Genomic DNA, 11,146 nt, shown 5'->3' on the forward strand with positions numbered 1-11,146 from the left:
GGGACCTGGATAAAATAGTGATACTGTCTAGTTAGGCTAACTAGATGTGTATTTGTGCATCCATTTGGATTTTTTTTTTCCTATTAACATTTGTCTTCAGTAAAATTTTAAAGTTTGTTGTTTGAAGGACTCTTTTCTTTTTGGTTTTCCCACTCCATGTCTAATACCCACCCCCCATACTACCTTAAGTACATACCTGAGACCCAGAGAGTTTTAAGGCTGGTTTGGTGAAGGCAGCCCGAGGAAAAAAGATTTCCACTTGATGGCCAAAGGAAAAGAAGAGCAAAAGGGAGTGGGGGGGGGCATACTATTTTCCCTGTTTTCCCTTCTACTCACAGAAGAAGGTGTTGCCAGTCCATGACAGATATTTCATTTGATCACACTCTTTTAAACAGTTTTTTACATACTCTGAGCCATTGGGATGTGTTGGGATAAAATAAACACAATCCATTGGGGTTGTCTCTGCTCTCTCAAGATGAAACATTACCACAAACACAAATACCCCCCATCCCCCCTTCCACAAGACACACATGCTCAGTACTATAGTCCAACATTCCAAATTCAGTCTCCTGTTGCCCCTATGTTCGCATGCCCATTGACAAAGGGCTGGATGCGCCCAATCTCATCTGATCTCGGAAGCTAAGCAGGGTCAGCCCTGGTTAGTACTTGGACGGGAGACCAACAGGGAATCAGGCTTCCTGTACGGAGCAGGGGGTTGGACTCAATGGTCTTGTAGGCCCCTTCCAAACCCTATGATTCTATGGTTTGAGCCCACTACATGCGTGCCATCCCCCCTCCCCACCCCAAGAAAACACCTGTGGAGCAGAGCAGGACCCCAAGCAATACAATTTGCCATCAAGAATCTAGCTCACAAAACTGTTATCAGGTATTAAGGTCAGGTTTTCTAGTAAGAGACTGACTACTGCCCAGATAAGGGTCATCACCAGCAGTCTCTGCTGAAGCATCCCAGAAGCACAAAGGTGGGAAAGGGCCTTGATGGGAGCGCTTTGAAGAAGGGTGGGTTTTAATCTAGGATGTGTTTATGTCCCACATCCCTAACTGATTGCCATAAGGGTCTCTTCACTTCACTGTCATTTTTTATCAGAAAAGGACATTGGCTTTCATATTTTTTTTAAAAAGGGCCTAACATCTGCGATAGTAATGGCTGGCTACAGAAAGTAATGTTTTAATACAATGAAGATTGATTGCAAAGACTTTGAAAGCCATTTCACAGGTTATTTCCCCCCCTTTGCACAAGTTGCCTCATTCATTTATTTATTAAACTATAATGCAGGACAACACAGATTTTTTCCTGCCACCAGAACATGAATGGGGCAACACTGCATGCATCTGTTGCTCAAATGTCATAGCCATGTTGGAAAGAAAACCCCTCTACTTCCACTGCATACATTAGGTTGCACTCTCTCTTCCATACACAAAGATGACTTTTACCTTACATGATGACAGTATTTGAGACAATCCATTCAGGCCTGGGGTCCCCAGCATTTTGGACCCGTGGGCACATTTGGGAATTTGAGAAAATGCTGAGGGCACCACCACAAAATGGCTCCCAGGAAGGATGTGGCTAGTAGTCTCATAATGGCTGTCATGGGGGCCTGGCTTGTCAAAAGAAAAGCAATTCACTCAAGAAATGGAATAGAAAGAGGGGAAGGGTCTGAACTCCAAAGTCAGTCCACATATTTGACCCCACAGACACAAAACAAAATTCCTATTTAAGGTTGCGAACTTATGCACACGTACATGGAACTCAGTAGGAATTACTGAACTGTTTCCAGATACTTTATTTATTTATTTATTTATTTATTATTAAATTTATTAATCGCCCATCTGGCTGGTCACCCCGCCACTCTGGGCGATATACAACATACAATAAAAACAGTTTAAAACAATAAAATTCTACAATAAAAACCTTTTCTAAAATACCCTAACCCAACCCAAATGCCTGCCTGAACAACAGTGTTTTTAATGCACGACGGAAGCTCATTAAAGAGGGGGCATGACGGAGTTCCCTAGGGAGGGAGTTCCACAGAGTGGGGGCCACCACAGAAAAGGCCCTCTCCCTTGTCCTCACCAGTCTAGCTGTCCTGGCTGATGGGACAGAGAGAAGGCCATCCGAGGCTGATCTTGTTAAGCGGCCTGTCTGGTGCTGCTGGAGGTGCTCCTTAAGATAGGCTGGGCCGGAACCATATAGGGTTTTAAAGGTCAAAACCAACACCTTGAATTTGGCCCGGAAAGCAACTGGTAACCAGTGCAACTCCTTCAGCACTGGAGTGATGTGATCTCGCCGGCAGCTGCCTTTAATCAGGCGAGCCGCCGCGTTCTGTACCAGCTGCAGTTTCCGAACCGTCTTCAAGGGTAACCCCACGTAGAGCGCATTACAGTAGTCTAAACGAGAGGAGACCAGGGCATGTACTTGAGGATGAGACTGGAGGACAGCCTGCAGAGGAAGAATTACAGGGGACCCTGATAGGGGTGTACAAAACCCCACTTACCTGGGTCCGCAGGTGGGGGGAGGCAATCCGTTCACGCCCCCGGAATCCTCGATGGGAGGGGAGGCGATCCGTTCCTCCCTTTCAGAATCCTGCCTGGCCGGCTCTGCTCCGCAGCCAGTCCGCGGAGCCGCTGGCTGGGCCAACCCGCAGTGGGGCCTCCAGCTGCTGCCAGGCTGCTGTGGACGCCAATGGTGTCCTGCGTAGGGGACGCCATTTGCATCCCTACGCTGGCCCATGATAGGCTACATATATATTTACGTAGCCTATCACAGCTAAAGCAGGTATGCAAATGACCACGCAAATGACCACGCAAATGGCCACCATTGCTGCCACCGCCACTTCATCCGCCTCCGGAGCCTCCACCAGAGCTGCTGCCACCACCGGAGCTGCAGCCAGGTAGGCTCCATTTCACGGGGCTTTCAGGTGGTGATGGGCGGGTTGCTCCATTCCGCCACGGATTCCGTGGGGCTGAATTCACTGGAATTCGGCCTCCCTAACATCCCTAAACCTAACATCTAACATCCCTAAACCTGCATGAGACCAAGCAAGAGGCTGAAGGTCACTCAAGCAGAGACAATGAAACCAAGGCCTACAACAATAAGAAGAGAAGAGTAGTAGTCGTGGGAGACTCCTTGCTGCATGGGATCGAAACCGAAGTATGTCGTGAAGACCCCTGGACTCACCAGGTATGCTGTCTCCCAGAAGGATGGATTAGAGATGTGACTGAAGGGTTGCCTTTACTCATAAAGCCCAGTGACAGGTATCCCTTTCTTCTCATCCATGTGGGAACAAATGATACCGCCAAGCAGAGCTACGAAGAAATCACGTCAGACTTTGAAGCTTTGGGAAGGAAACTCAAGAACTTTGGGGCCCAGATAGTTTTCTCATCCATCCTTCCGTAGTCAGAATAGGGATAGAAAAGGAAAGAAAAATACTCCAGGTAAATGACTGGCTACGAAGGTGGTGCCGACGAGAGAGATTTGGATTCTGGGACCACAGGCTATACTTCCTGGAAGATGGACTGTTGGCAAGAAACAGGTTGCACCTCACAAGGGCTGGGAAGAATGTGTTTTGCCACAGCATGAAGAACTTTATCAGGAAGGCATTAAACTGAATGCTACGGGGAAGGGAGACGTAAAGTTGGGGGTAACAATTGACAAAGGCTTATGCACCGCAACGGAGAGAACAGCTCTAATAGCACCCAATAATAGTCTTCACAAACATGTAGGAAGAAAGCCAGACTATGAAGCACATGGTCTTCGATGTGTATATACTAATGCTCAGAATATGGGAAACAAACAGAACAAACTCGAACACTTAATACAGGAGGGAAATTATGACTTGATAGGTATAACTGAGACTTGGCGGGATGACTCCCATGACTGGAATACAGCAGTTGAAGGATATAACTTGTTCAAAATGAACAGGAGGAACAGAAAGGGAAGTGGGGTTGCCCTATATGTGAAAAATACATATATCTGCACAGAAATACAGGAGGATGAGCTTGGTAGCCCCATCGAGAGCATTTGGGTTAAAATAAAAGGAGCAAGGAATGAAAGGAACATGGTGGTTGGAGTCTACTACCGGCCACCCAATGATGGAGAAGATGAGGATGAAACTTTTGAAAAGCAAATAGCCAATGTTTCAAGGAAGCATGATGTAGTGGTAATGGGGGACTTCAATTTCCCCAATATTTGTTGGGAGACAAATTCTGCAAAACATGGCCCCTCCAGGAAATTCCTGACTTGAGTGGTGGATAACTTCCTCCTACAGAAAGTAGAGAAAGGAACTAGAGGATCGGCTATCCTTGACTTGATCCTAACCAACAGAGATGACTTAGTGGATGAAGTAGCAGTTATGGGGACTCTGAAGGAAAGCAACCATGTTATACTTGAGCTCTTGGTTCTAAAGGAAGCAAAAGCTGAGTGTAGCCAAATGCGTACCCTGGATTTTAGAAAAGCCGATTTAATCAACTCAAATCAGTAAGGTTCCATGGCAAGCGACTCTAATGAGAAAAGGAGTCCAAGATGGGTGGGAGTTTTTAAAAAAGGGAATTCTCAAGACACAATTACAAACAATTTCAACAAGGAAAAAAGGAAGAAGCTAACAGAAGAAGCCAATGTGGCTTCACAAAAAGCTTAGAGATTACCTGAAAACAAAAACACACATATAGGAAGTGGAAGGAAGGACAAGCAACAAAGGAAGAGTACAGGCAGGTAGCACAGAATTGCAGGGATGGCGTCAGGAAGGCAAAAGCTGAGAATGAGGTGAGGTTAGCAAGGGATGCTAAAAGCAACAAAAAAGCTTTCTTCAGCTACATGCATAGTAAAAGACAGAGGAAAGAAATAGTGGTTCAACTATTAAACAAGGATGGCAAAATGATAACAGTTGACAAAGAAAAGGCAGAAGTGCTCAATTCCTACTTTGGCTCAGTCTTCTTTGCAAAGTGCAGGCTGAAGGAGCAGGATTGCTCATATGGTCAAGGAATACCTAATTACTTTGAATGAGTTCAAATCTCCAGGGCCAGATGAACTGCATCCTAGAGTCATAAAGGAACTGGCAGAAGAACTCTCAGAACCACTGTCTATTATATTTGAGAAATCATGGAGGATGGGTGAAGTACCAGATTACTGGAGGAGGGCTAATATTGTCCCTATATTCAAAAAGGGTAAAAAGGAGGAACCTGGGAACCACAGACCAGTCAGTCTGACATCGATCCCTGGGATAATTCTGGAGCAGATTATAAAGGAATCCATCTGTAAGCACCTTGAAAACAATGCAGTGATTATTCGAAGCCAACATGGATTTGTCTAGAACAAATCCTGCCAGATGAATCTGATCTCATTTTTTGATCAAGTAACCTCCCTTGTGGACTGTGGGAATGCTGTGGACATAATATACCTTGACTTCAGCAAAGCTTTCGACAAAGTGCCCCATGATATCCTGATGAGCAAACTAGCTCAAAGTGGGCTAGGTGAAACAACGATCCGGTGGATGCACAGTTGGCTACAGAATCGGACTCAAAGAGTGCTTATCACTGGGATCTTTTCAAACTGAGGAGAGGTAACGAGAGGGGTACCGCAGGGCTCAGTCCTGGGCCCAGTGCTCTTCAACATTTTTATTAATGACTTGGAGGAGGACATGCAGGGAATGCTGATCAAATTTGCAGATGACACAAAATTGGGTGGGATAGCTAATACACTGGAAGACAGAAACAAAATTCAAAGTGATCTTAATAGACTGGAGCGCTGGGCAGAAAACAACAGAATGAAATTTAATCAGGATAAATGCCAAGTTCTGCATCTCGGAAAAAGAAACCAAATGCACAGTTACAAGGTGGGGGATACATGGCTCAACCACACTACAAGCAAGAAGGATCTTGGAATTGTTGTCGATCACAAGCTGAATGTGATGTGGCTGCAAAAAAGGCAAATGCCATTTTAGGCTGCATTAATAGAAGCATCACTTCCAAATCCCGGGAAGTACTAGTTCCCCTCTACTCAGCACTGGTTAGGCCTCATCTGGAGTACTGTGTCCAGTTCTGGGCACCTCACTTTTAGAAGGATGCAGGCAAGCCGGAGAGGGTCCAGAGGAGGGCAACAAAGATGATGAGGGGACTGGAAACAAAGCCCTATGAAGAGAGACTGAAAGAACTGGGCATGTTTAGCCTTGAGAAGAGAAGACTGAGGGGAGATATGATAGCACTCTTCAAGTACTTGAAAGGTTGTCACAGAGAGGAAGGCCAGGATCTCTTCTCGATCATCCGAGAGTGCAGCACACAGAATAATGGGCTCAAGTTACAGGAAGCCAGATTCTGGCTGAACAACAGGAAAAACTTCCTGACTGTTAGAGCAATACGACAATGGAACCAATTACCTGGGGAGGTGGTGGGCTCTCCCAAACGAGGCATTCAAGACGAGACTGAACTGAACAGCCATCTGTCAGGGATGCTCTGACTTGGATTCCTGCATTGAGCAGGGGGTTGGACTCAATGGCCTTGTAGGCCCCTTCCAACCCTACTATTCTATTATTCTATTCTACTTCTGAGTAGGCCTACATAGGATTGTTCTGCTCATCCTATACACACTCACACACACACACCTTTCCCCAGCCCCAAAAGGAAAGAAAAAGTTTTCCCTACCTGGACTCCGTTCCCCAGCTGGCACTGCTAGTTCCTCCTTTGCCACCAGAGCCCTCAGCCTGGAAGGTGCTCTGTTTCCATCTGTCTGTCTGTCTGTGTTTGTATAGAACAAGAGAAGGGGCTGAGAAGGGAGCAAAAAAGAGCAAAGCTAGGGGCTAAGAGGAGGAAGAAATAATGAGAGAGAGAGGAGTGGGGGAGAAAGAGCACAGCTAGGACAGGGAGGGTCAGGGAAGTAGTGAGAGAAAGAGCAAGGCTAGAGGCTAGGAGGGAGGGAGAAACAGCAAGGCCAAGAGGTAGAGGGGAGAGAAGAGCAAGGTTAGTGGCTAGGAACGGAGAGAAAGCAAAAAGTTAAGTTTGGGGAAGGGTGAGAAAGAGCGAGGAACAGGTTTGGGGGAGAGGAATAGTGAGGCTAGAGGCTGGGAGGGGAGAAGGAGAGAGGGAGATCAAAGGAGAAAGGTCTGTGTGGGCAGAAGAAGATTGGGCAGAGCCAGGAAGCAATTTTTTCCTTCTCTTCCTGCCCACTGAACAGCTTACCAGTGGCAGATTCAGGAACAGGGAAAAGAACCCTCTGCCCTAATAGTTTTCTAGGTTTTTATTACAAATCAAGTTTTGAAGGAGAAGGGAGATGCATTGTGGGTGCTGTTAGGGGTTCCCATGGTTTAGACTATATTATATGTGATGGCTGAATAGGCTGGGGAAAGTCTGGAGGAGGAAAAGTGGTGGGTGGGGAAAGGTTTCAGTCCCCCCTCCCCACACATTGGCATTTTAAAATGCATACCCCCCCCCGTCACACACCATTTTACACATGATTGGGGCAGACCACATTTAAAGACATTGATCTGCTGACACCACATGTAATGTGGCCCTGAACTATAGGAAACAGTTGCCTGCAAAAGCAAGCACATAGCATATGTATCTTCGGAGTGATTATTGGAACACCTTAGCAAACCTGGGATGGTGGCTCATGGCCCTACCTAATTAGTGTAAGAGTCCCTCTATCGCATTGTTTTTAAAACAATATGATTCCTATCATGGATCTTCAACTATTACAGAGAAGCGGCTCAGTTATTGTCAAGAATGGGTTAATAGAGTAAGAACCATGAGGGCCATTGGGGCAGTCCGGTATACAGCAGCCACCAGGAGGCTGATGGGTTGGGGGCCATTTCTCAGCCTGGCAGCTCAAGGCCATGGGTTGCTGAAGCTAATTGAGAAAGTGATAACAGCCGTGCCTGTTGGGAAGATGCAACCTCTTTGGAGGGTGGAGGGGAGTGTCCTGGGACTGAGCTTGGATTGGGTGTTCCAGATCTGCCTGGAGTGCTAGGGCTGGGCAATAAAAAGAGGGCTAAGGAAGGGGTGGGGGTCTCTTCTGGTCCTGACGGTACTAGGGTATGCTGCTGTTCGATGGCTATCCTGGGAGGCCCATACTTTGGTATGTATAGGATAGACTAGCTAGTGTTATTTTTTTGCTTTGGGGAGTATGTGCCTTGGGGTTTGGCATTTCTGTTTTTGTTTAGAGTTTTGAACCTTACTTGTAATTTCCTGTACAACCTACCACCTCTCCCCTGTTCCTTTCTCTTTGCCCTTTTCCTTTTCATAAACTTTTGTCCAACCCTCAGTTGGTGTGGTCTACCTGAATAACTTCAGTGCTAAATGCAGTGCCTATGGGCCTGGGTGGGAGCTACTGGGTTACTTTTGGGGAAATTTGTGGCCAAGTTGGGCCTGCCCTACCTTGCAGGGTTGTTGGGGTGAAACCAGAAATCCTTCACAATTATCAACTGCTAACTGGTAATTCTCCTAAAGGAAATCAACCCTGAGTGCTCATTGGAAGGACAGATACTGAAGCTGAAGCTCAAATATTTTGGCCACCTAATGCGAAGAGAAAACTCTCTGGAAAAGACCCTGATGCTGGGAAAGACTGAAGGCAAAAGGAAAAGGGGACGGCAGAGGATGAGATGGCTAGATAGCATCACCAATGCAATGAATATGAACTTGAGCACGCTCCGGGAGACAGCGCAGGACAGGAAGGCCTGGCGTGCTATGGTCCGTGGGGTCACGAAGAGTCGGACACGACTGAACGACTGAACAACAACAACAATAACTGGTAATTCTAATCATTTCCAACCCACTCAGTGCTTTTCAAGTGGTTTGTGCCAGCGTTTGCCCAAGGATGATCCAAACGGACAAGGCGACTATATAGTACCATAAAGATTTTTCCACTGCCTAATCTAGAGCTGAAATGATATTGCAGGAATATATTGAAATCATTAACGCATTACTTATTAAGTATCTTTCACGGGTTGTGACAGAATGGCCTTGTGACACAGGTTGTGAGACTATTTCCCTGGGCTAATTAGCATTAATCTTTACAGGGGAAGGTAGGACACTACTTGTTGTACACAATGAGGACTAGTCTTCAGTTCTATAGTGCCATGGAGGATTAACCTTGAGTAGATCAGTTGAGTGCATAAAACCCAAGAAATGTAAGTTAAAGAATCCCAAACCCTAGAAGGTTAGGCGGTTCTTCAGTTGTTCTATTTCCTAACATGGGAAGCTCACTGCCCTATACTGAGTCAGACCCTGGGTCCATCTAGCTCAGTATTGTTGACACTGACTGGCAGCAACTCTCCAGGGTTTCAGGCAAGATTCTTTCTTAGCCCTACCTGGAGATGCTGTGGTTTGAACCTGGGAACTTCTGCATGCAAAGCAGGGGCTCTACCATGGAGCTATGGTCCCTCAGCATGGTCCCTGCTGACCATCTAGTGCAGCCCCAGCATGGCCAGCCGGGGAATTCTGGGAGTCGTAGCCCAACACATCAAGGCACCAGGTTGGGGATGGCTCATCTAGTTTTGTGGTAAAAAGGAAGGTAATCTCTCTCAGGTTATGGGAGAAGCCAATTTAGAGGTAATGATAGCATCTAAGGGGCCATAGGATAGTTCAGATTCCTGGATCTGAGGTCAGAGACACCACTCTGACCTCAGGCCCAGGAATCTGAGCTCACAGCCCCCCTTCCCCTCCCTCTCCCCTTCGCAGCTGGCACGGAGCGAACCACACTGGCTGCCTTTCTGAGCTTACAACAGCAACCTTGGACAGGAGGCAATGGAGGCCTTCCCATGGGCCTGGGGAGGCTGAGGTATGAGGAATCCTCCAGCCCCCACAGCCTCCTTCCCTCCCCCTCCCCAGTGCCTCAGCTAGATGGGCGAAAACGCCTGTCTAGCTGAAATACAGAGTAGGGCAGTGTGGAGGCAAAGATCGTCTCCATGCTCCTTCCTTGCTGCACTGGATTCCTGTCAACCTTTGAGTTTGGAAGCTGACAGGAATCCCAATAGGATTGCACCCTAAATATAATTTGTTATTAAGAACTATAAAGAAAATCTCCAAGCAGCCAATAGATTACAGGCAAAAATATGGGTGAAAAGTAAAAGTGGAAAATAAGTAAAATGTACTACCATTTGTCCATAACTAGATTTAACCTGGATGCAATTTCCTCTCCTTTCTTTCTTTCTTTCTTTCTTTTGTTTGTCTTTGTATTTGGAAAATTACAAGTTTTTTTAAAAATGAAGATACAAGGAACACCTTTTAGCCCGAAGAACCTCTTTCAGCCTGAGGGCCAAATTCAATTTCAGAGAAGCTCTCAGGGCCCACGTTCCAGTGGTGGGCAGGGCTGAAGGCAAAGGGGAGGGACCAAAGGCAAAAGAGGTGGGGACAAACATACAAAAATACCAGCATATTTCAGCTTAAAGCTCTCACTGCCAGTAACTAAGCCTTAGGAGAGGCATCTCAACCTTTTCGCATGGGGGAAAACTGCACAAAAGTTGTGAGACTACCAAATGATTGGGGGTTGGGGGAAAGTGGGTGAGGCCAGGGGAAGGCGGTGTGGCCCTCTGGGTGACCCTTGGAGAGCCAGATTTATCCCTGGGGTCTGAGCCCCCCCCGCACAATATATGATCAGAAGGAGTTAGGAAGTGATTGTGCAGTTTCCATTTGCACAGGAGAATCCCACAAGAAATATTTGTAGACTTAGATGACAAACCTAGCCAGTGAGCAGTCACATATTTAAGAATGCTACTTAGCAAGGTAGCTTAATTCACTGTGGGGGGAACCAGATGCTCTAGCCCAGCATCCCCAGATAGCCTCAATGAGGGTTTAATCCCTTGGCCCATTTACTAGCAATTTCTACTCAATGGAGTGTTTGACAGCAAATGTTCCCAGTAAATTGTCCTCTTCACTTCAAACAGCGCCCACACAAAAGCATGTAGTTTCTCCACTTAATTGTTACAGCAGGGGTGGGCAATTTGTGGCCCTCCATATGTTTTGACCTACAGCTTCCATGATCCTTCACCATTGGGTCTGCTGGCTGGGACTGATGGGAGTTGTAGGCCAAAACATCTGGAAGGCCACAAGTTGCCCACCCCTGGTTTTAAGTGAGCATGCTACCGATGTTAGCTGGATTGTGTATGTATAGGTGTGTCACGTTCCCTTGGCCCCCACCTTC

The sequence above is a fragment of the Heloderma suspectum genome, chromosome 5 (genome assembly GCF_057233095.1).
Source record: "Heloderma suspectum isolate Gila_16-S chromosome 5, 16-S_ref, whole genome shotgun sequence".
Classification (NCBI taxonomy): Eukaryota; Metazoa; Chordata; class Lepidosauria; order Squamata; family Helodermatidae; genus Heloderma; species Heloderma suspectum.